This window comes from Grus americana, chromosome 2 (assembly GCF_028858705.1).
Source record: "Grus americana isolate bGruAme1 chromosome 2, bGruAme1.mat, whole genome shotgun sequence".
Classification (NCBI taxonomy): domain Eukaryota; kingdom Metazoa; phylum Chordata; class Aves; order Gruiformes; family Gruidae; genus Grus; species Grus americana.
Window position 1 is genome coordinate 121,901,115 of NC_072853.1, and position 27,620 is coordinate 121,928,734.

At 43.0% G+C, this 27,620-nt stretch overlaps 1 protein-coding gene across 5 annotated transcripts in view; it reads left to right on the top strand.

Annotated features, from left to right (window-relative positions):
- The window catches only part of CPNE4 (copine 4), a 364,382-nt gene that overhangs the window by 95,595 nt on the left and 241,167 nt on the right, over positions 1 to 27,620 (top strand). Inside the window, exon 1 of one of the 5 annotated variants that reach the window (XM_054816827.1) lies at positions 16,846 to 16,998. The exons of 3 other annotated variants lie outside the window; for them this stretch is intronic. The gene's annotated coding sequence lies outside the window, so the exon portion shown is untranslated. Of the gene's footprint in view, positions 1 to 16,845; positions 17,007 to 27,620 lie in introns of those variants that run through there. One more of the 5 variants, XM_054816825.1, reaches the window with a different exon arrangement.

A 27,620-nucleotide genomic window follows, 5' to 3' on the forward strand; every position in this document is an offset into this window, starting at 1 on the left:
CAGATTGTTCTTCCTAATCCAATAACAGCGAAAACACTAAGTGAAGAGCATGGGGTCTGATTGAAAGCAGTCAAACCTGCCTCTAATTTCAGGGAGGGCAGGAACAGAATTAAGGTTGATAAGGCATTAATCTCCTTGATAAAAATCAACCATGAAAGATTTTCTTTCAATTAAAAAATGGGGCTTATGATAGAGACTGTTAAATTATGCTATTTTCTTGTGTATGTATTTGTCACTTCTCTTGATGTTTCCCCAAAGACATCCCATTCAGGGGGAAAATGTGTTCAGTCCAGCATCCCTGTCTTCCTCTGTGGTAAGGGAAAACAGACATATTGTATCATTAAAAATAGCTTTGCCTGACAGCCTCTGAAAATACACATCACACACCGCTAACTATTTTAAATAGCTGGCTAAAGGAAGAAAACCTCTTCAACATATCTCAATTATAAAGTATTGACACATTAACATTTTACATAAAAGAAATAGCTCCTCATTAGCAGAAATTTATAATGAAGTTGCTAAGCATTTTTTAGCCATTTTGAAGAACAGAAGAGACAGATACATTAGATTGCTTAGATCCTCTGAGGATACAGGTTTCGGAAATGCCCACAGAGAAATTAAGTGAATCAATACACTAGGTACTTACTCCATCTAGAGAATATTGCTCAGTTATTACATAAACGCAAAACTTCCATTAATTACCCAACAATCAGACTGTAACACTGAGCAAAAATCAGTGCAGAAGGGAAAGGAAAAACATACAAATCATGGGATACAATTCTGTAGCTGTGGTGGGTTGACCCTGGTGCCTCCACCTGCTCCGGCGTGGGGTCCTCCATGGGCTGCAGGTGGAATCTCTACACCCCCTCATCCTTCCTCCATGGGCTGCAGGGGCACAGCCTGCTTCACCATGGCCTTCACCACGGGCTGCAGGGGGATCTCTGCTCCGGTGTCTGGAGCTCCTCCTGCCCCTCCTTCTGCACTGACCTTGGTGTCTGCAGAGTTTCTTACACCTTCTCACTCCTCTCTCCGGCTGCAAAAGCTCTCTCTCTCTAAGTGTTTTTCTTCTTCTTAAATATGTTATCACAGAGGCACTGATTGGCTTGGCCTTGGCCAGCGGCGGGCCCGTCTTAGAGCCGGCTGGCATTGGCTCTGTCAGACACAGGGGGAGCTTCTAGCAGCTTCTCACAGAAGCCACCCCTGTAGCCCCCCCGCCACCAAAACCTTGCCACGCAAACCCAACACAGTAGCCCAGCATCATCCTGAAGTGCTCTCTCCTACTCCAGGGGAGTTATTTAACATTTGTACCGAAATAAATTGTGAGAAGTGTGGCAGTTTTTGAGGGTAGATTTTGCTCTCCTCAAACTTGCCTGGATTCTGGTGCTAGTAGGAAGTGCAGCATCCATAGATATTCCAGCTGGCAGGATGGGGGTAGGGAACTGAGTGTTGGTGTTCCTTACTCTATTCACTCTTCATAGTAGCTGACCAAGCTGTGAAGTATGAAATGTGCTGCACCTTCCCATCAACCACACTAATACTCTTTCTATCTCAACTACTATCTGACAGTATAGGAATGTCTGCAGTTCACTGTACTGTTATGGGGAGTAACACCTCAATTATTACCTTTCACTCAAGAAGACCCAAAGTGCACTTTGTCCCTTGAATGGGATCAATTTAAGCATTTTTGTGCAAGTCAAAATGCTTCCTTTTGAAAACTCTTCCTCTTAAATTTACTGCATTCATTTTCTGCAGATCCTTACTTTGCAAGTGGGCACTTTAATTTTTGCTCTGCAAGGCTGGTGACAAGATATCAGACCTGCAGTCTGATGTACCTTACAGGGCAAGGGCACATCCCTGTGGGCTCTGAATGCAGTTCAACCATCAGTTCCAGGGATGCTTAGAATATCCCTCAGTAAGGATCTGACATCAGGGGGGGTCTTCTGAGGGTGTCCATCTGATCTTCATTGCTCAGAAGACTGAAACACATTATTAGAATGTGTCATGGAGCGAAAAATTCAGAGCTTTCATTCTTTTGAGCTTTAATCTCTCTTAATGCAATCCTAAAATAAAACTTAATTTGAGATTAGCATTTTGTCTGGATATTCCCTAGTTTTCTTCTGTTAAAAAAAATCTCTTGCTGGCACCATGTTTACCAGCAGACAGATAACTTATGCAGAGTGATCACTGGTCATCTTATAATTGCATAGTATGCAATGGTAAGGGGTTTTTTTTTTTTTTTTCCAGGAATCATAACAATAAGCATCTCTTTTGTAGACACTGTAGTCTGCAAAACCCAGGTAGGTCCTGGGTTGTGGATTGGGAAAGTCTTATATTATTGGTGATGCTTTTGACTTGCTGTGAAACTGTGAATAAAAGACAGTTCCTCTACATTGCCTCAATTTACCTTCTCAGCCACTTCTTCTCTGTGTACTTCTGAAACCTTTGGAACACAGATCGACCCTCAAAGTAAAAATAAATAAGCAAATCTTCGTACACAACAGCTTTGTGGTTGCAAGTAATGACAAGAGGTTGTTGCTTGTTTTCTCACTTCTGGAATTGCTAAGTCTATGGAACCGAAATAAATAGAATTTACTCTGTATACATTACAAAGTATAGGAAAGCCATACAAGTTACATAGCTCCATTTTGGAATGGCACTAAGCACACAGGATGCACCTGCATTGTTGTCATGCCAGTGATTATTGCCGGAGTTTCCTGGTCTGGCTGATGTTAGATGAATTAGAACTAATGTACTACAGAACTTGACTAAATCTCATTGCTTTGCTTTAACAATGAAGCAAGTAATCCATTTTTCTTAGAGAAAGGCTAAGAAAAGGAACTCACTGTTTCAAAAAAATGTTATAGAGTAACTGAAACTTTGCATTGTTGTAGTGTTAAGGAAAACATTGTCTGTTTGAGAGAAAACATTTTCTTTGTGCTTCTTTGTGTGTATGCGTGTCCGTTCTCTTGAAAGAGCAGCTTTCCCTGGGAGCCTCAGAATCTGCTCTTGCGTCCTGTTCAGAGAACATGCAGTTTTACTGTCTGTACGTAAAGATTTAATAGTGAACCGCAAAACAGCATAACCTGGTCGCGCTCTGTTACTGTTTCATGTCTCTAGATGTGTTCTCTGGATGGCCTCAAAAAGTGCTGCTTTTGTGCTGAAGAGGTGATGTGGAAGGTGTTCCACTCACTGATGGTATCCTAAGTTTACTTTCTGTTTACAGGACTGTGTAATGAATTTAAAGGAGGCTTAAGACTTACTCAGCAGAACTGTCATAAACTATTCTTTTATAGTTGTACTGGAATACTTCTCTATGGGAACCCTCCACTACAGAATAAAGGTTACAGTATTTCAGAATACCAATTTCTATTTAGAAGGAGTGACATAATGGTTTGGAAAAATGTTATGTTTACTCTGGAGTATACTGGACACAGAGGTAATTATCCTGAGGAAGCGATCCCTCTGCCACTCAGTTTCGCCAGTTAGGTATGCCCTGGTAGAATGATAATGTGCAATAAGATGGAATCCACTTTAACCAGGACAGATCTATGGGAATGATGCTATCAGTGTGTAAGTTCAGCCAGGAAGAACTAGTGGATCATTCTCTGATGTCATGTGATGAGATGGGAGGCATGTTGTCTTCTTCACCAAAAATTTGTCTATGAGTCCTCTTATAGCATCTTTACGGTTAAAATAGTCACGAGGGTTTCCTATTTAGATTTCTGTAGCACTGAGAATGGGAAATGTTTTCTACACTCAAGTCTGTGTTTTACAAATAGGTAAATCTTTCATTAGCAGTCAAACGAAATGTAAAAGTAAGGGTATTTCAGTCTCCTTGGGATCTATATTCCAGCCCCCATCTGCAAAGTGCATGTTTAAAATGTCTGCGTGATGGAGTGGTAGACACCTGTCCATTTTGACAACTAACTACAGACCATAGGGCAGTGTCTTGGCTTTGTTCTTTATACTCAGCTGTGGTTTTTCTTACATTAGTACTTGGCTGTGGTTTTGTTTCGTGAGGAGTTTTTTTCCAGATTCCTTATTAGAACCTAATTACCTTTTTCACTTGGAGATGAGGTGGCCATCTACATGGGAGCGGAGAAAGACAATAAATGCAGTATTATCTGAGGAACTGGCCAACTGTGGAGACAAGTGTGGACACATTTTGAGCTCCTGAAAACTAATTGTGGCTTGGGTGATTTCTCAATGGCAGGTTGCTTCAGTTTTCTTCCTTTTGTTATCTTAGTTCAAGGAGTTGTGGGGCTCAAAGTGTTAATGGATGTAAAGTGCTTTAGAAATTGAAAGAGTCGTCTAAGTGCTGCTGCTGTTATTGTCATAGTGGCAACTCCAGACTGAAGGGAGTAAAGTCTTCTCTTGCTATGCTGTAGCTGGTAAATAAAATAAAATGCAGACTTGTCACCTTCCTGAGAGCTGGAGTTAGGGGCTCTTCCCTCAGGTTTCCACAGCAATTTTTTGCTGTCATGCTTCAGAAATGAAGGACTTTACGAGGCAGAATACTTAATAGGCTACCAAAAATAGATGTGTGCAGGTGGCAGTGTATTTGGGTTATGAACTGTTTGTGGATAATGAATTAGTCTTTCTCTCAATAATCAATTTGTGCAGCATCCAGGAGGGGAAAAAAAAGAAAAGAGTGTGGATACCTTCTAATTATTTTGCCATTCTCCAAAAAATGCTTTTGGCAAGATATCAACAGGAATTAATAAACATTAATAAAACTTGAAAGCAACAGCGAAAAGTGTTTGATTCAGAGGTGGTAAGTACTTACCTGATGCCATCCTAATTGGTGTGTGCTCTCCAAGCACCGAGGGGGCTGTACAGAAAGGAGAGCCCACTTCGATGGAAAGCTGTGGGGGGTGGCCCCAACAGGGAGATGAAAGACTCACCTTTCAATGTGCTGTGTAATGCTGACAGAAAATGACTTCTGTTAGCAGAGCAGCAGGCGTGGGGCTGGAAAAAAGCTCAGAAAGCATGTCTCGGAATGACTGATGGGTGGCGCAGTGGAGACGAAAGACCCTGCAACTCTACTCTCTTGGGAAGAGTCACAGAAAAGAAAGGAGGATGGCCTGGGGAGGAGAGCTGCAGCCAAGGTAGGAACATGCTGCCCTCTGATTTCACGCAGTTGTGAGCAGAGCCTAGGATCTCCCGTGTAAACGCTTGTGTTGGTTGTTGGTCAAACACTGGAGTCCTGAGAGTCCTTGGCACCAGGGCTGGAGATGGTCAGCCAAGGTGGGGACTATATCAGAGAGGTGGCTGGTGTGGTGGATGAGCTCTTCCACTCTCATGGACAGAGGGCATGTTCCAGCTGATGGGCAAATCTGTGGATGAATCAAGACAGTGATCTGGGCTGTGGAACAGATGTAGCAAACAATGATTGAATATTTGCAATTGTACAAACACTTGAATTGTGGCTCATCTGATTCTGTGCGACTTGACAGGGCTCTTACAGAGACCTCCATCTGGCAGGTCCTGCTGCCCTTGCAGCTAGGAAGTGTGGACTTTACAGGGCTGGGAGGGGGGCCCACCAGATGCAGTCAAGAATAAAAACTGGACCAAATGGGAGCAGGAGAAGAGATGATGGCTGCAATACCTTCATGCTGCTGTTATCCTATCCAGCTGGTCCCTTTTATTTCTTCCTGGTGATCCGTATTTGTTTCTGTCCATAGCTGGGGCAAATACTTCACTTACTAGCTTTTCTCTGGGAGGAGAATCTCTTGTTCTCCACACTCAGAAATGGGATTTTTCATTTAGTCCGTCAGTATCAGTGAGTGTTACCAACTCTTCCAATGAATCTGGTGTGTACAGATTTTATAGTGGTTACTGTCAGGGTGCTGAAAGGGCCAGCTGCTCCTGAAGGGACAAGGACCCAAGGGGACTTCCCAGGGCAGGACCTCACCAGCCAGGGCCCGTCCCACTGAAAAACGGGGCAGCCCCAACCCTGGACATCTCCAACTCAGTGGGGCCCAGGACAGGGCTGTGGGAGGCTGGAGACTGGCCCTGCTGCACCATTGCTGGGGCAAGGTCTGATGGTCCCAGGGGTGCTGGGCAGTGAGCAGGGTGAGGGGATGCCCAGGGTGGTGCCCTCAGGGCCTGGCTGTTACTGCGGATGGCCTCCAAGGAGCTGGAAAGACTTCAGCAGCTGATTTGCATGTGGCTAGAGTAGGCATTTAAGAAATAACAGGCTCTTTCTTAGCTACTTATCACCCTTGAGGGGAGTCTGTGGGTAACAGATGATGCAGTCTTCCCTCCGGTAATCAAGTGCAAATCTTTTGACAGGAGCTGCTGAACCCACTGATTCATTGCCGATGAATTTACTATGGGAAATAAACACTGTGGCTAGGTAGGACTCAGTAAATAGGATCAATAGCATCCAGACTACTGTATGCCGTAAGCTGTGTTTTAGTGGGAAGCCTTCCTGGGGAACACCTTTTTCTGGAGTTAAGCCAATTTGCTGCTCAGGCGCAGGAAGGTAATTATTTTCCTAATCGACTTCAGCAGTACAGCAGATGCATAATGAAAGATAGTTAATAAAATGATAAAATACGTCATTAACAATAATGTCGATTGTCCTGAATATTATTTGGAAAGGAAAATAAACCCAAACTTAAGGTTAGCGAGATAGAGCTGGAAAACAAAAGTCAGTAGATGGGAGGTGAGAAAAAAGAGAAGAGAAAAAAATGGAAGGCCAGATGAAGTGCTAGAGATAAGATTTGTGAAAAGAGGCAGGACGCATACAGAGAATATAAAAAAGGAGCCTACAAAGGATAAACCAGTGAGTTTCTGATTTTTCCACAGGTTTCCTGCATGGAGCATCAGAACTGCTCTGAGGCATGGATGAGCACATGCACCCTTTCGCTTTGGTCATGAATTAGAACCTCAACTAACATTTTTGCTTTAAGCAAAGTGCTATATAAAAATGCTTTGAGCAGATGGTTGAATGTCATCTTCACAGGTAACAGTTCAGGTGCATCAGGGTAGACTCTTAGAAATATTTTGTTAACTTGCAAAAAAAAAAAAAAAAAGAAAAAAGTTATTGAAAAGGGGCACACCAGGAGATGACCCTTTCTCATTAAAATTTAGGTATAAATCACGGTGCCCTTGAAGTTCTTCTCATTACCTTCAGCCTCCATCTTCAGCAACTATGCAGAAAAATATCAGCTCAGCAGTGTTAGCCACAGTACAAAGGAAAGCCTTCCTGTAGGAAATCTGAGGATTCCTCAGTCCTTTTATTTACAACGCAAAACGACTGAAACATTGAAACATCACAGACCCCATTTTTGGAACCCCTGTTACAGACTGAAAAAACACATGCACACACACCATTCTAAAGAAAGGAGGATGACAAGATGACAATCTTTCTTTCCTTTTTTTTTTTTTAATACTAAAGTCAGGTAGGATAAAAGTCAGCACTTTGGGGAAAACCTTAAGCAGCAGCATGTAAGAACTTTCATGCTGAATCAGACCAATGCTTCATCTTGTTCTAGCATCTTATCTTCACAAATGGCAACATTGCCTCAGTGGGCAGGTAATTAATGTAGAATAACCTGTGCATATGCAAAATTTCTTCCTAATCTTGTCAGATAGGTGTTGGGATTTGCTGTGCTCATGAAAGGCTGCACCCCTTCTAAACAACAAAATTTTTTAATAGTCATAGATTCTGAAAAGTGAGGTTACAAATATAGCGAATGGGTTTTTTTCCAAGCCTTTGTCTTGTCATGGGATTTGTTGTGACTGATCTCCATCAAATTCTGCAGAACACTGTTGTAATCTGACAGGGCAAGAATCCCCCTGTAACGGTCACCTTAGTATGGCCTCCCTTGTCATATTTTTATTTTCTGCTTGAATTTCCATCATTCATACCTGTTTAAAACACTTCTGTTGCTAGGAGAGCAGAAACATTAGGAGAGGAAATGGTCAGCATCCTGCTTCACGTGTTACTAGTTAAAATCATTGCAAAGAACACATTTCATGCATCCTTTTGGGTAAAATGCTTTTAGTGTATATTCTCATCACCCCTGAAGGTCTCTTTCACCCTTGCCGCTGTGGTAGATCTGCAAGTCTTTCTCTTAGCACTAGCCACAACAGCTGGTAGAGTGGCTCAGGCATCTCTGTTTACATCTGACATCCTCCTCACCCTGTCCTTGCTATAGCTCTCCCTACCCAAATGTCAAAAATGTTGTGTACACAATCATTGTGCCTCTCTTCTGAAAATCCAGGGCTCATCCCAATCTAGATTGGTCACATTGTCTGAAATGTTCACTGGAATAGCTATACACTTCCAACTGTAAATCTTATCCTTTACTTGAATAAGGAGCAGCTGCTTAATAATAAGTATTTCCCTATGCTCAAAAACTGTAGGTGAGTTGGCACCATTTGGTTGTTCACAGGAGTTTAGCACACCAGGTCATGAACTGGGAAGGGGTGATTGGAAGCTATGGATCTTCTGTTGGCTCTGACACTGGTTTGTTAACAGATTCTTTCAATAAATCACTGATTTCGTCTGTGCCACTGTTTGCGCTCTCATGTCCATCTCTTCATCTGCTTTAGAACAGGGACTGGCTACTTAACTTATTTCTGTAAAGCCCCAACACAGGACACTTGAGTTTCAGGTGGGCTTCCTGGCTGCTACTTGTAATACTAGTATTCAGCAGTTCAGCTCACCAATTTATGCTTTGCACAAGTGGAGCTGGTGTCCAGGCCAGCTTCTGCAACAATAAAAATTGAACTTAAAGTTTAGCAGAAATAAATCAGATGTTTTAAGAGAAGAAAGAGAATCCATTTTTCAGCAGTCTTGAATTTCTCTTATAATTCCTGTTAATGCATTTATTTATGAGCTCCTGAAGCTGTCCATTTGGCTACTCATTCATTGGAAATCTGCGTTCCTGTACCTGCTCGAGGTCACTAGTAGTCTCTTTAAAGAGTGAGGGGTGAAGAGCAGAAGCAGCCGTTTGTAATAATAACATTGCAGGTGAACATACTGATACCGTTGCACAATACAGAAATGAAAACCAGGCTGTGGCTGCTTCTGGGTCAACTATTGAAAGAAGTGGTAAAACAGATGTCATTGTGACTGGTCTGTGAATGCTCGCAGCCAGACATTAGTGGATTTAGTTCTGATTCTTTAATGGCTTTGCAAGGGTCATTAATAAAATTATGTTCTTCTCCATGGTTATCCCCAGCTGCTTTGTTGGGAATCTCAAAGGCTGTCTAGCTTTACCCATGAAAGAGAGAAAATAGGCCAGGGTGTTCTTCCTTCTCCTCCAGGAGTGAAGCCAACCCTTCTTCTGTTTGGAGTGCCACCTTCATGGCCTCTCTTTGCTCAGCTTGGACATCACAACTGGCTTTCCACAGCAAAGGGTATGAAGGTGGAAGCAACAGTTTCCGTAATCATTATTACTAAAAAGAAGGCATTATTTAATAGCATGACTGCAAGAGAGTTGCACTAGAGGTAATTTTGGCTTAGGAGAGCTCCTGCTGAGGTTTAAAATAAAGAATAACAAAAGAATGTAGGAACACGTCAGACAAGTTAACATTTTTCTGCAGTGAAATACTAAAGATTCTTAGCAATAAAACTGGAATTCATCAATTGCATTAAGATGCCTTCTTTCTCTATTAAACAGTATGCAGAACATTAGGAGTCTTAGCTTTGCATCAGAAGACACTAAACTTATGCTTTTCCTGTTTCATGCTTGGAGGATACATGTAAGAGGAGTTTTCTGTTGTGACAGTGAAAACCTGATTTTACCTTCATAAAGTACTACCTCATAGAGAACAGGCTTAATTTTGTCTTGAAGTGGTGAAGTTAACAAGATATTGAAGAGTTCTGAATGTACTTGTATTGATAAACCCCCATTTGGTACAGTATCTCCTTATTCATATTTTCATAAAAACAATAAAAATCATCATCTGTAGTATACAGGGAGTATGGGATATCAAATAATAGCTTGTATGATATCAGGGCTGTAAGTGTTGCCAGGAACCATGGTACCATGTAAAGAAACACCTCTGACCCTGATGGTAGAGACTTTTTATTACTGAAACACTGAGATAGTCTCCTCTTGTGTGTGAAACTTCAGGACAAAAGGAGCTGGGTGTTTTTAAGCAAACCATTATTTCTAACAAAAGATGCTTTTTCTCTCTCAGCCAGTTGTTGAGAGAAAGCGACAGACGCTTTACTGTTAAACAAGCTTTAGAGTTTTCTGTTCGCAGGAAAATAGCATGAGGCTGGCATAATCAATTCCTATTTGACAGAGTGGTAGAAATGCACATGCTACATGGTAGCTAAAAGTCAGGAAGCAGCCAGATTGGCGAATGACTGAGCACATGTTGGCGACAGCGTAGCTAAAGCGTTGCACGGAGCATAACCTTTAACCTTCCTTAACTCATGGCTGAACAAAACGCAGTTAAACCAAATCTTTATTTCTAGGTGAAATGTCATGTTTTGTTCAGAAAAAAGGCTACGATGGACCAAGTATTCTCACCTTGTTTTAGGCTGTGACCTTTCCTCATTCTCTGCCTTGCCCTGTTGGGGGTTGAGGGGGCACAGAAGAAATATTATGGGCTGCCAACACACAGAAGAGGCTGGTAAGAAATACATGAGATTTGACTGTAAGACTCTTGATGCAAAATGTTGTTAAATTAGCATATCCTTGCCAAATTAACACCAAAGTATATTAGATGAGGGAGGCCTACTGTAATTCCTCCCAGTTCCACTATTACTACAAGGAAACCTTTCTTCAGTAACACAATGCCACTTTAAAACAGTATCTCTCTGTCTAACCCTGTGATCTGTTCTTCAGTTTTCACTTTTTCGTGATCTTCGCATAGCTAGTTTACATTTTAACTGTCTTTTAAATTCACCCACATTAAATTCAGGTATAACAAAAAAGGTTGCAAACAGCATCCTTCCATGCACTGTGACCTTGCATACTCCATTCCTTGTCACCGCATGGAAGGCAGTATAGTCATGACACTCTGACCAATGCTTATTTGCAGTGCTGCCAGATGCCATGACAGCATCCTATGTGTTGGGTAGGTCTTACATCACCAGATCATTGGTCAGTGAAAGGCCACATTGGTTACTTGTACTGGGCTTGAAAATCCATATAGGGTCAAAAGGAGCCGAAATAGTTGTACTGTAGTGACACAGAGATGCAGTCTCTCCTGACTGCTTATCTGGTAATGTGAAGATTCATGCAATGTGTGGACTATGGTACGAGTGGGACTTGCAGTAGGGTGCTTAACATTGCCTCATTGTGAAATGCGTCTCTGTGATATCTAATTAGAATGAAATGAAAGTAGCTGCAGCTGAATGTGTTTTGAATATGGTTACAGAGCCTACAGAGGAGCTACAGACTCTCTTCTGTAACGAACACCCTTGTTTTAAGCATGGGCCATGGCCACAACTTCTGCAAGTTGTGTGAAGTGCTTGGTTGCCTGTTTACTCTGATCTCTGCTGACCTGTATGGTTCTTCATAAATAAATCAGCAAGTAAAGCCTTCAGGCTGGAACCACACAGACAGGTACTGAAATCGGTAGAACTAAAGACCTAAACTCCACAGGTGGAAGGACAGTTGCCATAGGCTCCACATTTCAGTCCACTTACAGTTGCAGCTGAATTGTATTGCTACAAAACTGGAGATGTTCCCTGGCATCACAGGTGGCCTCTGTCACTGTAGCCACAAAAAATCCCCTGTGACTTTCTGGGGAGGACGAGGGAGGATTCGATTTTCCTTCATTAAGTTTTGGGCAGTGACAAATGTTTTTATTCAGAGGTAGGATTATTTGTGTTGTATTCTCTGTTGATTGACTTGATGTCACTAAGCAGTACTGGTTTTGTGAAATTGCACAATAGGGATGCATACGCTGGAGAAGGGTAACTACCACCCATGGCAAAATAGCTTGGTGACGCCTTAGCAAGCTGGGCAGGCAAAGCTGAAGCTATTTTTTGTATCTCAGAATCTTTAACCCTTATAACTTTCTTTGATTACCTTCCCTTTTCAATAATTTTCTCCAAGACAGGAATCTTTCTTAGAAACAAGGATATCTTTGTCTTTTTCCTATTCTTTCACTTGGTGTCACTTCCCAGAGATGCCAGATAGCTCAGCAGGTGGCACTGAAGATAACGCAATCTTGCCAAGTCATTGGCATCAATTTCTGTGTCCGTTATTGCTTGTAATCATCTTCCTTGGGATAACTCTTGTCTCCCAGGAGCTGCTGGGCACTACTCAGCTCCTTACAGTCCCACCAAGGCATAAGTGACTGTGATGCAGTGGTGGCAGGCAGCAAGAGGTGATATTGCTTAGCAGGGCCAAAGGAGCTTTGCTAGACGCATGGTGCTTGCCTTCAGGCTAATGTGTATATCTTCTCTGTCACGTTACTCATTACCTCATCCTACTGACAGCAATGGTGTCAGCTTTATGGCTATTTTGTGCCACAAAGCTGTGCTAAGGGACCCCAGAGTGATTAAGGATTGAAGCCAAGAGAATCCAGTGTAAGGGTTCAGATACTGCCACACATCACAAGATCACCTAGTTGATTTGTATAACCGTTGGGATCCAGAACTATAGCTGTAGCCCCAGTCGTCGTTTTGTGGTGGGCTTTTTTCTTTTTTATAATTCCCATGTCATTTTAATTTTCTCTAATATGTCTAGTAGCTCCAAGTCCTCTAAAGGCAATGATGTGCTGGCAGAGGCTCTTGGGAACTGCTGGTTAAAATTCTGCTGCCAACAAAATGAGAATTTTAAGATAATTTCCTGGACCGGGAGATCAGCTCCTCTCTGAATACTATCAAAGCTGCCAATGTGTATCTATTGTGCCTATCTATGACACACATAAGGACTGCATACAAAACTAAGAATAGCATCACTGCTGACAAGAAAAAAACACCCAGTCTCTGCCACCTACTCATGATGACTATTGTACACACAGATTCATAACTCTAAATCTCAGGAGAACAAATCTTGCTTTTTTGGTGTAATAACTTAATTAAAAATAAATTCATGGCAGGTAGTGGAAAACTGGAGTTGATCCTATATCAGTATAGATCAGAGATGAGTTTTAGGGCAGACTTCTGATCCTGGGAACACCCTGAAAGAACCCAGTTTTCAGAAGGCAGATGTTTTGAACCTCAGCCTTCTTTCACATACTTAAGCTTTAAAACAAAGGGGTCCCACCCCACTAGTCACTGTGGAGATGAAATATTTGGTCTCTAATACAATTAATTCAGGCCTTTTGCAAGCAACAGTGTCAATGAAGTTGCTAAGCAAAATCTGGTACAAGTCTGGTAGAAAAGTCAGGTGTAAACGTTAGGTGAGTAGACCAATGCTTGCAAAGCCAACAAACACCACCTTATATCAGTTAAAATGATTTTAAAGGAGGGGAAGAAAAAAAATCACTTTTTCTGCTGTGTTTTTAAAGTTCCTGTTTTCTCCCATGTACAACCGGTGGTGGTCGCTGGGCCTAAGTCGATTAAGCTTTATTGTGGTTGTGGTCTCAGGCTGTGTAATTTAGTCATATGGGCAACTGAACAATACAAGGCACTTTCAAATTCTGAAGAAAGTATTCCAAAATTAGTACAAGAATGAGCTTTGTATTCTTATCTTTCAAAGCCTTAAGAAATATTGGTTGTGTAATACTCTGCAGGTAAGGCAGTCATTTGGTCAGCAGTTACGCCCATACAGCTTTGGACATTAGCACTTGAGTGTTTGAGAGTGCATTTTGGCTTGGGGGTGTGCACTGACTTGTCTCAGTGTAATAATATCTTTGCTGATCTATACAGCTACCAGAAACAAGCATGAAAGTCGTAACACAACAATTTAAAACCACAGAACAACCCAAGTGGAGACATTAAATCTGTAGCCTCTGATATCCTGGCTTGCACTTACACTTCTGTGTCCTCTTGGACGACTGTGGTAATTCACTCATGTTCACCCAATTGTAAGCTTCTCATTGATGCCTACATGGAAAAATATGAAACTCCTCCTGGTGGTGATAAAGTTCTGATTTTTCTGAAGTTGTAGAAGCTGAGAGGTTTAATCATGCATTTGCATCCTCTTGTGATAACTGCAACCTGTACAGGGCACAAGCACAAGGTGACAGAGCTTGTTTTGTCAGAATTAAAAGGGCTGATGGAGTGATGCTAACTCTTACTACTTTAAATAATTCATTTAATTTAAAGATCTACTGGTTTATGTGAGCTTCTTTGCAAAAGCAGGACTTGCGCTGTAATGATACTGGCTGTTGGCAAGCAGGAGTATTACCCCTCTCCTCTCTCTTTCCTAAGCAAGTCTTGGTCCACTGAAGATATTCTGGTGCCACCCACAGGAGGACGCGGGTACTTTCAGCAGTTCTGTCCTAATTTACCGCAGCTGTCTGTTCTGTTAAGGGTGCTTTAGCAATACTAGCAGGACACTAGCAGGTAATAGCAGCAGAGGAAACGTCAGGGCATGTAGCTGGGCACATAACTACAGGGTGACATTCAAGGCCCTTATTGTATCCATGCCTCAGAATGGGAAGTATGATTTGAGTGCTGGAGTGTGAGATAGAGAACAGAAATCTCACACTTAGCGTTCATCTGGACTTAGCTAAGCACAGATGGAGGGTGACTCCTGCTCCTTCCTCTCATGGTCTCCTACCGTAGGTTACCCAAGTGGTAGGCTCCAGTCTACAGCTAGACCACAAACACACTTCGTGAAAATCTTGCCAAAGCCACAGACGTGTGAGGTCTCCCGTGTTCCTGCAGGGCATCCTGGGTTTCTTGCTGTTTTCTAGAGAGCCGAGCTGAATATCCGACATCCCGGTGTGCAGAGAGGCTGTGTCCTGGTAGCAGGAAGCAGCTCCAGAGTGCTGTCACAGCTCCCAGCCATGACACAGCATGCAGAGTCTGGGAACCAAGCAGCCTTGCTCGAGAGTTATTCTGAGATGGCACAAACCTGCCTTGTACTGATACATGGATTTCCCCTGGAGGCTTCACCAATATATTTCAGTGCAGTATGGTTCTGCTGTTAATTAACCTGAAAGATTTGTGAGATGCAAGTAAAACTAAGGGAAACCTTGGCTTTCTGGAGAACTTGGTTAGTTCTGTGGTTAGGCTATTATGCACTAGGTGCATAAGGAAAAAAAAAACCAGCCAGCTTTACTTCTACAAAAATATAAACAGAGAAGAGGTACATGGAAAAGACGAAGACAAATCATGCTGTTTATGATAGTAAATTATATTTAGATGTTTTGTGTAAATCTCACTGTGCTATAAAAGTAAATTGAGTTTATTTCTGTGGATGCATAAATAGAATTACTATCTTTGATTTTAATGCTGTGAACAAATTACTGATCAGCAATATTTTTGCATAATATGCTCAGTAAAATTCTGCTTTTTATTTGTTCTTTATCTGCACTGTGGGAAAAAAAAACAGGTTTACAGTGTATATTTCTAACACGTGAGGCTGTATGATGTTAAAGTCTCTGATTAGAGAGTCGGGGCTTTCTGGCAGAAGATTTCAGCTACACCCCAAGTAGCAGTGATTGTTATTTTTAATTTGGAAGCCTTGTGATGAGTGTTCCTGGTTTGGGTTAGTAACTGTGTTTGATTGCCTGCTCTCTGTTTCACACCTCAGAGTGCTCAGGAGCAAGAGTCCAGGATATGCTAGCTCAGCAAACACCTGACATCAAGTTCACAGCATAAGATTGATTTGTTTCTGGTTTGCACTCCTTTCCTTTCCTTGAAAATTTGCATCACTGGAGAAATCTTCCTTTCAAAATGTTTTGTGTGTACATTTTATGCCTGTTTGGGTGAGGATGGGATGCAACCGCAGCATCTCTCTCTCAGTAGATATGCTCTGGGAGCTCTATCATTGTCAAATTGGTGTGCTTCAGAGAGGTTTATGAATTTATCTTCATCAGATTCTTGTGAGGTAGGGAGGGGAAATTAGATTATACAGATGGGCAGCTATGGCACAAAGATGCTGTGTCCCACAAACATTTAGGCACGTGTTTAACTGACAAGTGCAAATCCAATTCTCTGCGTAATCTGAGGATTGCTGGGAAGCCAGCCAGGCTTTGCACAAGAACACACTTCAGCGTCGTCACAGCTGATCAAGAACTGAGTGGTTGCCATGGGTGGGCAAAGTCAAATGGTGAATCCTGATATCCCAAGTCCTCGTGCTGTGTTTTAACTGTAAGAACTCTTTTCTGCTTAGTTGGGGCCATCCTATCCCTTCTCCCTGATAGGACGTCTAGAGGGGCATTGCAGAATCAGCGAGAGCCCTGATGCCGGGAGGAGCAGTGGCCCCTCAGCAACCATCCGAGCCTGATCTCCTGCAGGTCGGCACTGCTGCTGCCCCGGCCTGTGGGCCCTGATGCGTTTGCACTGCTTGCTGGCAAGCGGATGTTACAGCCCGAATTTAACCAAATGCTTAACTTGAACCAGCAGGCTCGCTGGAAATACTGGTTGGACTTAGTTAACCCCGTGCTCGCGGCTTCTTAGCAGTACAAGCAAACCGGAATTCCTCCCCTGCTAATCGGGTTAGCTGAAACAGCCCCAGAGAAGAATTCGGTGCTCCCGCCTGGGAGGGCAGAGGTGTGCACAAGAGAGACCCGGAGCACCTCCAGCATCACCCCTGCTCTAGCAGGGCTGCGGCCACGGGAGGTGGGCGGACACAGCCAACGGGGACGCCCGTACCACCGCTCCCGCCGGGCGAGGGAGGCTCCATCCCCGCCGCAGCCCCCAGGGGGCGCTGCCGCGGGCTCGGCAGCTCCGGTACCGCCGGGGCGGTTCCGAGTGGGGGGAGCGCCCGGCGCGTCAAGGCGCGCTGGCCCGCCCGCCCCCTCCCCTCGTCCCCTCCCCTCAGCGGCGGCGGTGGAGCCGCTGGGCTCCCTCGCTCCTCTTCACATGGGGCTCGTCCTACCGGAGGGACAGCGCTCCTGCCCTCCCGCTAGCCGCTGAGAGGGACCCGGTGCGGGCGAAGGGGCTCCCTGCCGCCGGTAGGCAGGTAGGGGCGGGTGGCGCCCCTGAGGGGAAGTTGGGGAGCGGGCGGCGGTGGGACAGGCGCGTGGGGCTTTGCCGCCCCGGCCGTTGGTGTCGGTTACGGCGCGAGGCTTCACCCGGGCGCTGCGGCTGTTGGTGACGGGCGTGGAACGGGGCGCACGTGGAGCGGACACCTCGCAGCTCGCCTTCCTCCCTCCCTCCCTCCCTCGGCGCCGCCGCTCCGCCCGGGTCTTCCCGCCGCGGTTTCGGCGTGGTCGCGGGCACCGCCGCTCGCGTGTGGACGCATCGCGGGTGGCTTCTCTTCCCGCCAGCGCCCGGGGTCGCAGCTCCTCGGCTGCCGCGGGTAGCGGCGCAACTTCAGGGAGGAACCCGAGAGGGGACGCTGGTCTTCCCCGATTACCTCCGGGTGATGTAGTTTACTTAAAAAGTCGTGAATCTCCTACCGCCCGTATCATCTTTTCTTTTAGCTGCCGTACAAAGGTCGCAGCCGGAGAACAGGTCCGTTATTTGTGAAACTGTTTTATGTCAGTTTGGGTTTGTTATTTTGTTGGTTTTTTGTCTTTTTGTTTGTACGCTAGCAAAGACAGTATGGTCGGTAGATTAAACACAGGACAAATTCCTTAAAGCAAGAGTTAGGGGCTTGCCGACTTCACATAATCTGATGTTCTTCTAGCTCAAAATCAACCTTTTCATTAAAAGGGAGAAAACTGGATCCAGTTATTGCAGCTTTTGATCGATTAGAGCTCCCTCGTGGAAATCAGCAGGGAGTTTTGCCTGATTAAGACCTGTAAAATTGTCCTGAGGTTTGTTACACAACTAGCTGTAGATGTGCAGTATGGGCTCAGTTAGATAACTTTGCATCTGGGTCTTGTTTTCACTGGTCCAGCTGAAGTACTTTAAAGTCAAATTAGTTTCAGTGCTCTGCTTTAAGGAGTCAGACATATCCAAGGGAGCAGGAGGACTGTTTTACCTGCCTGAAGGAAGAGTAAACTTGTTGATTAAACAGAGAAATGGGTGACACCCATTGGAGATGGTGACTGAAATTTAGAAATGCTCCATGTGTTTTGAAGGCAATGCCAGGTAAAGTCAACTGTTTTCATCCTGAATGTGTTTTATTCCTTATTGTGTGTGTTGCAGTTGAGCCTCAGAAGCCCTTGTTAAGAACTGGGGACCCACCTGTAATAAAAGATGTACAAGCCTGCATGTAATCATAGTATCCTTACTAAAGAGCATGCTTTTTTGTGTGATTATGCAAAAATGTAACAGAGAAGAGAGTGTTGCTCCCAGAAAAGCTTGCAGGTTACAATTTCCACACGTGAGCTGGCTGTTCAGCTATTGCTGTTCCATTTTTTTTCTGTGTTCCTGAAATAACTGATAGTAAGCAGATTATGGATTCTAAGTTAGTTGTCTGTGGAACTCTTTTCTTGCTGCTGCAACTACGAATGTTGCTGTAAAAATGCTGGGTTCGAGGTGTGAAAGTTAAGTAAGATAAAACTGAAGGTTTCTTGTGCTTCCAATAGTAGCAATATAGGACAAGACTTGGGGTGGGGGGAGGGGCAGAACAAACCAACCCCAACACTTTTTCTTTGTGCTGTAACTACTTTCAGATCAGAAAACTTTGGAATGGTATTTCTCAAGTATGTTCTTGAGTCTTTGGGAATTTCAGGTGGCAAAAGTCTAATTGGTCTAGCCCTTCGAGTGAGAAAAAGGTATTGTGGTCTGTGGAGTTCAAATGCACATTACTGGAAAGCTTCAAATAGCCTTAAAATAATTCATAGTGGGGCAGGTGTATTTGCTATGTTTGGGGCAATTGGATTTGGCTACAAAAGAACAGGAAGTGTTTCTGAAATAGGGGATACCGGTGTAGCTCTGTTGGCTTTGGGTCTTCAGTATTGGTGTTCCCAAACAAACTGTGATTTAGTACGAATGCATGCATGTAAAATTCAGTGTCTGTAGGTAGATGTGTTGGTATTGCTAACCTCATGGCCACATTGGAGGCTTGGATACCTAATATTCTTAAGGATAAGTCTGTAGAAAACCTTAGGTATGTGCTTAAGAGCTTTCCTGAGCTAGAATGATAGAAAAGAAAATGTTTTAACAGAATGTTAAATCGGCAGAAGAATGCTAGGTAGTGTACATTGCAAAATCCATCAGGATGGGTTTGCAATGAGAAAAGAGAGAAAAAATATATTAAAACTCTCTATCACAGAGGATTCTAAGCAACCATGAAAACTGGGCATCAGAACATCTCAATACCAACTGACTCAAATAAGAGATTTTGCACAATTTTCTCGAAAATTCATGTAAATGTATGCTATATGGAATTGTGTATCCCTAAAAGATTTCAGAAAAGCTGTCAATAAAATTCAAAAAGAGATTCTCAATACACTTGTGAAGAGCGTTATCAGTTTGTGTAGTTGGGCTATTGTGCCTAACTGTCTATCTTCTAATCTTTGAGGAGAGATTTTTCTAAAACAGAGTGCTTAAATGTACCCCAGTATAAAATGCTGAAGTGAGGTGAATTATGGTGAACCAATTCTACTCATAAGATTGGATGTTTGTACCTTGGACAGAAAAACTATCTTCTTAGCAGCATGCCAAAGCTTGGAGCTCTCCATATGCAGAAAAGCTAATGGAGTAGGCATTGTGGTGTTGTGTGTTCAGTGCAGGAGACATTTATATGGCAGCCATCACTGATACATCACAATTGCTAATTTGTCTTCATAGAGGTGGGATAGGAAAGTATCATGGATGCGGAGAGACTAAGTGCCTTGCTGAGTCACTTGGAAAGTCTGAAAGAGCAAGAAGTTGAAGTCAGATGGAAAAAGGTCCAGACTGACAATCCTACCTGGACTGTCTGCCTTGTTTTCCTAATGCTATAAAATATATTTCTAGTTATTGCATCTAATGATTAGCTGACAATGTTCAAAGTTTAAAAAGTGTTTTCTATTATTTGGCTTTCTATATCTTTTCATGCACGTGGTATTTGGTAGGCATTGGTATTTTATTATGCTATCATAGCTTCCCTTTTCCTAGGGTTGTTATTTTAATGTTTTAAAATCATCTAGTAGACTCCATGCAAAACCAACACTCTGTTAATGGATTGTTAGTGGGGAATTTGAATGTGAGATATCCAGCGGTCAGCATTATGGTTCCTGTGCAACCATTAGTCAGCAACACTTCACATAAATATCCAAACTAAAATTTAATATCATCCGCTGTACTTCATCAGAAAGGTGACTTTAAGCAAGCAGGAAGCTCTAACTTGAGGACAAAGAATACATGCCTACAAAGAACTGTGCTGAGGTTGCTGTGAAAATGGTAACTTTGGGGGTTAAGCATTTGTGACTCAAAGTTTAAGTCCATTTTTGCTCTTAAAAGCTACAACATGCAATTTTAAAGAGTGGCTAAATAGTTTTAGGTTTTTTACAAGGTGCTTGACAGCAAAGCCTCTGCGTAGCAAGGCGTGCTGTTTGAGTAGCTCCGCTTTTGGAACTGAAGTGTCCTTTCCTGGTTCAGTCGCGTGCATCACTGATGCTAGCTGTTGGCAGTGAGAGGCATTTATTCTGTGTAAACTCAGATTTGTGTAGCTGAAGACCTTCATGTTGTCTCCCACTAATCAGCCAATTGTAGTTTGTTTACTGCAAATTAACAGAAAAGTTGTGTTAATTTGTTTCTGCTTGCCCTTTTATGCTGCAAATGCTACACAGCTGTGAAACTGCTGTCTCGCTGTGGTTTAGGAGCGTATTCTTTTTCAAGGTGGTGGACATGTCCTTAGAGTTCTGATTCCGAAGAAAGGTAAGTTTGAAAGTGGCATTTGTGCCCTAGAAAAAGCAACACAGATAAGGGGAGCTATGTGCATGCTTAAAAACGAATGCATGCCCAAGTGTTTTGGAGAATAAGCTTGAGTGCTTTGCTGAATCACAGCTGTGAGCGTGCAGAAATACTATACCTACAAAATCTGCTACAGCTGAGTATGGTACTTGTACTGTATTTCAGTGCAGGTGTTCGGAGACCATCCGAACTCCAAAAATTAATTAGGAGTCGGCTTGTGCATGCTATCAGACAAGAATGGAAACATAACATTGCAAGTGGCTTAATTTGAGCTTTGCTGGGAAATTTTACCAGGACTTCTCCCTTTCTCTCTCATACTCAAATATGGGGTGAAAACTGATGCAGTAAATGGCCCAATTCCCATTGATTTCCTTAAGAAAATTACTACACAAAGGATGGGTCCAAGTAAACTGCCTTGGGAGTTCCACCAGTGCCCTGCAGAAACTGTGGGATTTGCCTGCTATTGACATTTTTTGTGGCAACCTGTGATACTGATTTGCTAAATGGGACTAGCGCTAAATAAGGCAGCCTGCGGGGACGCACAGACCCGGTACCGCCCCCCCCCCCCGCCTGCCAGCCTCTTCATGTCATTAACGTACCCGAGACCTCCGAGGGCAGCGGAGACGCTGCGGGCCGCGGGAGGGGAGCTGTGGGGCATCGGCGGGGCTGGGGGTGAGGGGGCGGCCGGAGTGTCCCCCTTCCCCACCGGGAGCCGGGCGGAGCCGCCAGGGGGCGCCCGAGGACCAGCGGAGCGCGGCAGCGGGGATGCCGGGCGAGGGCGCACCCCGTGCCCCCCTTCTCCCCCTGGGGATCCCGGCGGGTTTGCGGAGCCGGGAAACGAGTCCCCATTTACCCGATTCATTCTTCGGGTAAACTACATCACCTGCCTGGGCGCTCTCCTGTTCACACTGACGAGCTGCGTTACGTTGGTCTAGCTCACTGGCAATAGCGAGAGAAATAAAGCTGCTCAAAGGGCAGTGTAGGTGGCCCGCACAGGGGTGTAATGCAATCAAAGCGATCCACTTCGAAGTTGCGTTCAGGTGAATTTTGCTGCGCATCCCAGTGCAAAGCAGCCTGGTGTCACAGGGCCCTGGGAGGAGGGTGGCTGAGCGCCCTGGCTGGCTCCCATTGGGAGCAGGCCCTCTGCGTTGGTGGGTGAGCTGCTGGAAAGGGGGCATGGGACAAGGAATATGCTGCTTTGACAGAAGTCCTTTTAAAGCAAAGTCCTTTCATTGTTATGAAAGGTTCTGTTATAGGAGCTTGTCTGACCGGGAGGAGTTTACTCTCCGAACTTAGCTTGTTGCTCACCCCCGACATCTTCTTACTGCTAACCTTTCCTACTTTCCCAGCCCAGGCCCTCCAAAGCTGCAAATGAAATGTCTGCCAGCTTCTTTGATAGCCTGACTGAAGGCAGTGCACGAAGCACCTCAGGATGGGGTGCTAAGAGGATCCTTAGCCAGAGCAACCTTTTATGGCTAGAATGGTGATTCCTGGCTGTAGCTACCCATGTGACTTTGATTCCTCATTTATGTTCAATAGATGCATGATTGATACAGGGGGAGTATCTACAGTGTTTAATTTGTTGATGAGTGTCATTCATGGATCAGCAAGGCCTGTAAGCGGCTGTTATGGAGAGTTGGCATAGTACAGAATAAGACTCCCTTTAGTTGAACAGCGGTCAAATGGAAAGCAGATATGCCCAAGGCAAGAAAAGATTTTTTAGTGGAAAGGATTGTGAGCTGTGGAACTGCTCTGGCATGATACCTGTGCAATTAATCCATGCTTTCCTAATCTACTGCCTGCTGTAATTTACTCCAATGAATTATTTACTGTGGGTTGATCGCTAAATGTTACATGGATTGTCAGTAGTCAGCCAGCAGGACGGACATTTACTGTACATGTGGAGAGGGCAAGATACCCTTCTCACAGGTGGCAAAAGCCAATCATTTTGCTATGGGGCACAGCTTGGACATGGGTGGTATTTGGAATTAATTTCTAACTCTTTTCTTGATTGTCTGTTCACGTAAGGAAGTTTCTCCTCTTGCATTATATTGCCCAGATTGTTGTCTTTAGTGATGCTTGTCACTGTGGTTCAACATAACGTGAAGGACTAGGATTGTTAATATGTTAGTTGCTACCTAGAAGGATTCTGTCAAAAAGCAACTGGATATTTTGATACATGCAGAATTGGCTTGTTGAATTAAAAAACATCTTGTAAAATATCTGCAGTAAGAAAATATCTGTACATTTATGTGAGGGGTGTGACTGGCACTTTATCAATGCCAGTAAAATCCTTGGAAATGTGGACAAATGAATAACTGCTAACAGTGTGCTAAGTAATGTTGACAGCTGTTTCTTATTTGGTTTTGTTAATTGCTGCTGTTACCATTGCATTTGTGAGTTGATGGAGTTGCACATCTTTTGTATACTTCTTGTGCAAATGTTGCCTTTGTACATCATGTGTTGGAAACAGATATAAGCAGATGCTTTTACTTGACTGTTAATTTACAGTGAAAGTTTTATGGGATCATTAAGGTTCACTGAGAAAGATTGAAAATGACTTGGAGATCTTGCCAGACATTTGGCCAGATAGGCTCTGCTTTGCATAGTGATCAAAGAAATCGGGGGTGGAGGGGTGGTGTGGGGAAGCTATGTAATAATTTGTATGGTATTTGTGTACAGTTGAAGGAGAGGAGAAGAATAAGGGAAGGAGAAATAGAAAATTGGACTAGCCTATCTGTCAGTGGTTTCAGTAGAGTCCAGTTCCCTGTGAGGGACTGTAGGCAGCTTGTATGCTGCCTGGATATGTTGCTCTTGAACTTGCAGAAAGGCTTTCAGTCTTAAGGTTGTGTTAATGATCTGGGCTGAGGCTCAGCTTGACTTGTGTGGAAGAAACAGAAGAAGGTATGCTATATCTTTGTTTATTTTGTAGATGTATAAAATACAATATCAGCTCCCAAATGTTGGGGTTGACAGTACAAGTGTGAGCTAGCCATAGACAAGCACAGAAAAGCAAGCAAAAATTTTTAAGGCAAATGTATTTTTTTCTCTAAATTTGGGAAAAAAACATTTTGTCTTTTCATCTAGATTAAATGCTGCTTGAGTAACTTTAATTTTAATGTTGATTCTCATTGTTAGCCATGAAAACTTTGATAGAGATTCCAATAAATATTTGTCAGCTTTGATTTGATATCATGAAAGCTTACATGTCTTTCTTCCTCATATCCATCACAATCTTATCTTCCAGAAGAAAGAATTTGCTATAGGACTATAGAGTGGTCAGAACTGGGGAAACTGGTGAACTATGTTTGAAAGTCACTTTCTCTTCACAAGCTCGGGTACCTTGTGTGTGTGTCTGTTGAAGGGCTAGGAGATGAAGCTTCAAAATAAATGTTTGTCATATGCATTTGTAACTGCAGTTTAAAATGTCAGATGTAGCTTATAATTAGAAACAAGAGACTAAAACCTCATCTCTCTGAACATGGATTTGTAATGAGTGGCTGATTGAGAACAAAGTATACACACAAAAAAGGCATAGAAAAATGTTTGAACAAATGTTTTTGAGATTATCCCATAGTATTGAATTAAATATTGTCTCACTTCTGTAATTGTTATAAGTGCCAAGAATGATATGAAAGTGATTATACAAGAAAATCTTTTTTTGGGTGGAGTTTTATTAGCCTTGTTTATAGGTGGATTATGTACAACTATGGACCTAAGGAAGAGATACCACAAGACAGACCTGAATAAGCTGATGTAATGCTTCCTCATCAACTCAAAACACTTTGAAAAATAAGTATAACTGCGCTATTGAATAAAATTGATTGCAAGGAGAATTTTGTTCAAGAAGTAATTTTTAGTTGATCATTCTTAAATGCCTTCCATGGACTGGTAAAGGGAGATGATGTTCCAGATTTTGCACACAAGGATAAAATGTCTAGTTCGTAGGGACTTATGAACAAAGACTTTATTATTTCATCAATGCATTCGTAACAGTAGAATTTTAAGAAATATTCAGTGTACTTGGTCAGCAGCATAGATCCTATTAGATAGATCCAGATCCTGTTAACTGCCCCCCTGGTGAAAAGTAATGCAGTTAGCTGGAATGCTCTTTCTTGGTCACTTTGTTCACCCTTTACTGTGCGTGAATAGACAATGAAAGCAAGATATACATAACTTTAATTCTTTATTGACCAAGATGTGGGCTAGATAACTAGGATTAGTGAGCAACCAGGCAAAGCATTGACATACCACCAGCACGTAAGACACCTGGTTCACAGAATCACAGCATGGTTGAGGGTGGCAAGGACCTCTAGAAGTCTTTTGGTCCAACGCCTCTGCTCAAGCAGGGCCACCTAGAGCCAATTGCCCAGGACTGTCTCTAGACAGTTTCTGAATATCTCCAAAGAGGGAGACTGTGCAACTTCCTTGGGCAATCTGTGCCAGTGCTTGGTCACCTTCACAGTGAAAAAGTGTTTCCTGATGTTCAGGGTGAACCTCCTGTGTTTCAGTTGGTGGCCATAGCCTCTGGTCCTGTCACTGGGCCCCACTGCAAAGAGCCTGACCCCATCCTCTTTGCACCCTCCCTTCAAGTTTTTATATGCATTGATAAGATCTCTCAGGAGCCTTTTCTTCTCCAGGCTGAACAGTCCCAGCTCTCTCTCAGCCTTTCTTCTTGTGTGAGGTGCTCCAGTCCCTTCATACTTGCGGCCCTTTATTGGATTCTCTCCAGTATGTCCATGTTGCTTTCTTACAGAGGAGTCCAGAACTGGGCACAGTACTCCAGGTGTGGCCTCACCCATCCTGGCACTGTTGCTGGCCTGGCAGCCATCAGTATTGGGGAAGGATGACTTGTATTATTTCTTGGATGAACTGAATCTCAGTGTTGTTGAGTTGCTATATTCTGAGTCCCTGTTTTTTTTGTTCTGCGGTGGGTTTTCATAACTTTTCTTGGGGTTTTGTTTTTTCTTGAGTCCTTGAACTGTTAACAACCTATGTTTCAAGGGTCTTATATCTAACTGCAAATTTACTCTTCTTATCTATCATGGTTCTAGTCTAAGTATTGTCACACAGCTTTTGCAAGCTGGCAGTTTCTTGAGAAGTTTCATCCAAGGTTATGCAGTTCTGCTGTGTCAAAACTAGGCCTTGGATTGCAGACAGCTGAACCCCTAGGAGGATTCACACAAAGCTGAGGTGTGAAATCAGTATGAGCTATGCTGTGCTGATTCCCTTAGGAGGACACCCAGTGAATAGTAGCTGCAAGGTTATTTGAACTACTTTCAAAATAACTGGATGCCTGCAGGAGAAGCCTTGTAACTTAAACCTTCTCTTTGCTGGACTTCTACCTGTCAGTGTCTTTTTATATTTCTGACACTAATATGGCTTAAATTGGCTCTCTGCCTGGTCTTAGATAGTGACAATTGGTGCTGATATGGATTGCCTATGGTAAGGAAAACTTTGTTGTTGTTTTTCTTTTTTTTTAAATAGCACAAAAGCCATTGAAAGAAATAGAGGCACTTGAAGCTCAAAATGTTGACAAGAGTTGTAAAGGAGCAAGTGACTGATGGTGAGAACCAGTACACTGGCCTGCTTATATGCAATTTGATAGTGAGGAAAAGGTGGTACAGTAGGTAAGATTGGAGAGAAGGAAAAATAAGAACAGGTTTTATGAGGAGAGGAGAAGATACTTTTGGTATTTTCTCAGGGGTAGAAGGATCAGAAATTACAAGTGTGTTTTAATGAAAAAACAGTCAGTAAAATTCTGACTCTTGTGAAATGCAAAGCAAAGCTTACGTTGCCTTCACTGATGCTAGAATTATTCCCATCAGGAAAGAAGTGTTAATTTTTTTTTTGTATTTGTAAGTCTACAGACTTGGAACATTTGTTATCTGCAATGGAAAATAAAGTCAAACACTGGGAAAAACTTTCTTGCTGGAACAGTAGTGTAACTGGAAAAAATTTCTGAAGGAAGTGAAATTTCAATCATCTGGAAGCTTTAAGAACAAAGAGTGTCTACCCTGAGTTTTTGAGGTACAGTTAATTCAGTTTTGTGGGCAATTGATATTTCAGCCCCACCCCTTGTGATTTTTGTAAAATTTTCCGGTTTGATCCTTTCTACACAGGAGGCAAAGCTTTCTTAAATTGTTGATCTCTGTGTAGCACATCAAGGAAGCCAATGTGATTTTTACATCAGAAACAAGAGTTAAATTGTGCAAATAGTGTGGGCTTTTTTGTGTTTCTTTTTCCTTGAACTAAGATTTCTGATAGTGTGCAGCAGGTAATGGTATGGATTTGTAAACTGTCTATTTATTAATGCTCTTGAATCTTTTTGCTGTTGCAGTTTAGATATTTACTTTGAAAACCATAAGTGCCCCTATGACTTGCTATTATGTGCAAGTATTGATTTAACATCTTTGAAAAGTGCCACCGCTCTTGTGCTGCTAGAGATATGTAATGGTGGTGTGACTCCCTGCTGCTGCTTATGAATAGGGACAGAGGCTGTGGTATCTTCATCTAAGAGATGCCACTTAAAGCTTCAGCTTATAGCAGTGTAAGCATTCATCAGGTGTTATCAAAGTGGCTGGCACATCTGTCATCTTCTAACTATTTCTGCACTAAAATTCAAGTAATTGGATTGTTAAGGATTATTTTATGCACCAGAGCAGTAGTGTTTGTGTGTGGGCTCTTGTTGTGTGGTGTATTGTGTGGTGTGGTCTGTTGTGTAGTTTGTTGATATATTTTGGTTGTGGGTTGGTTTTTGGGTTGTTTTTTGTGAAGTATTCAG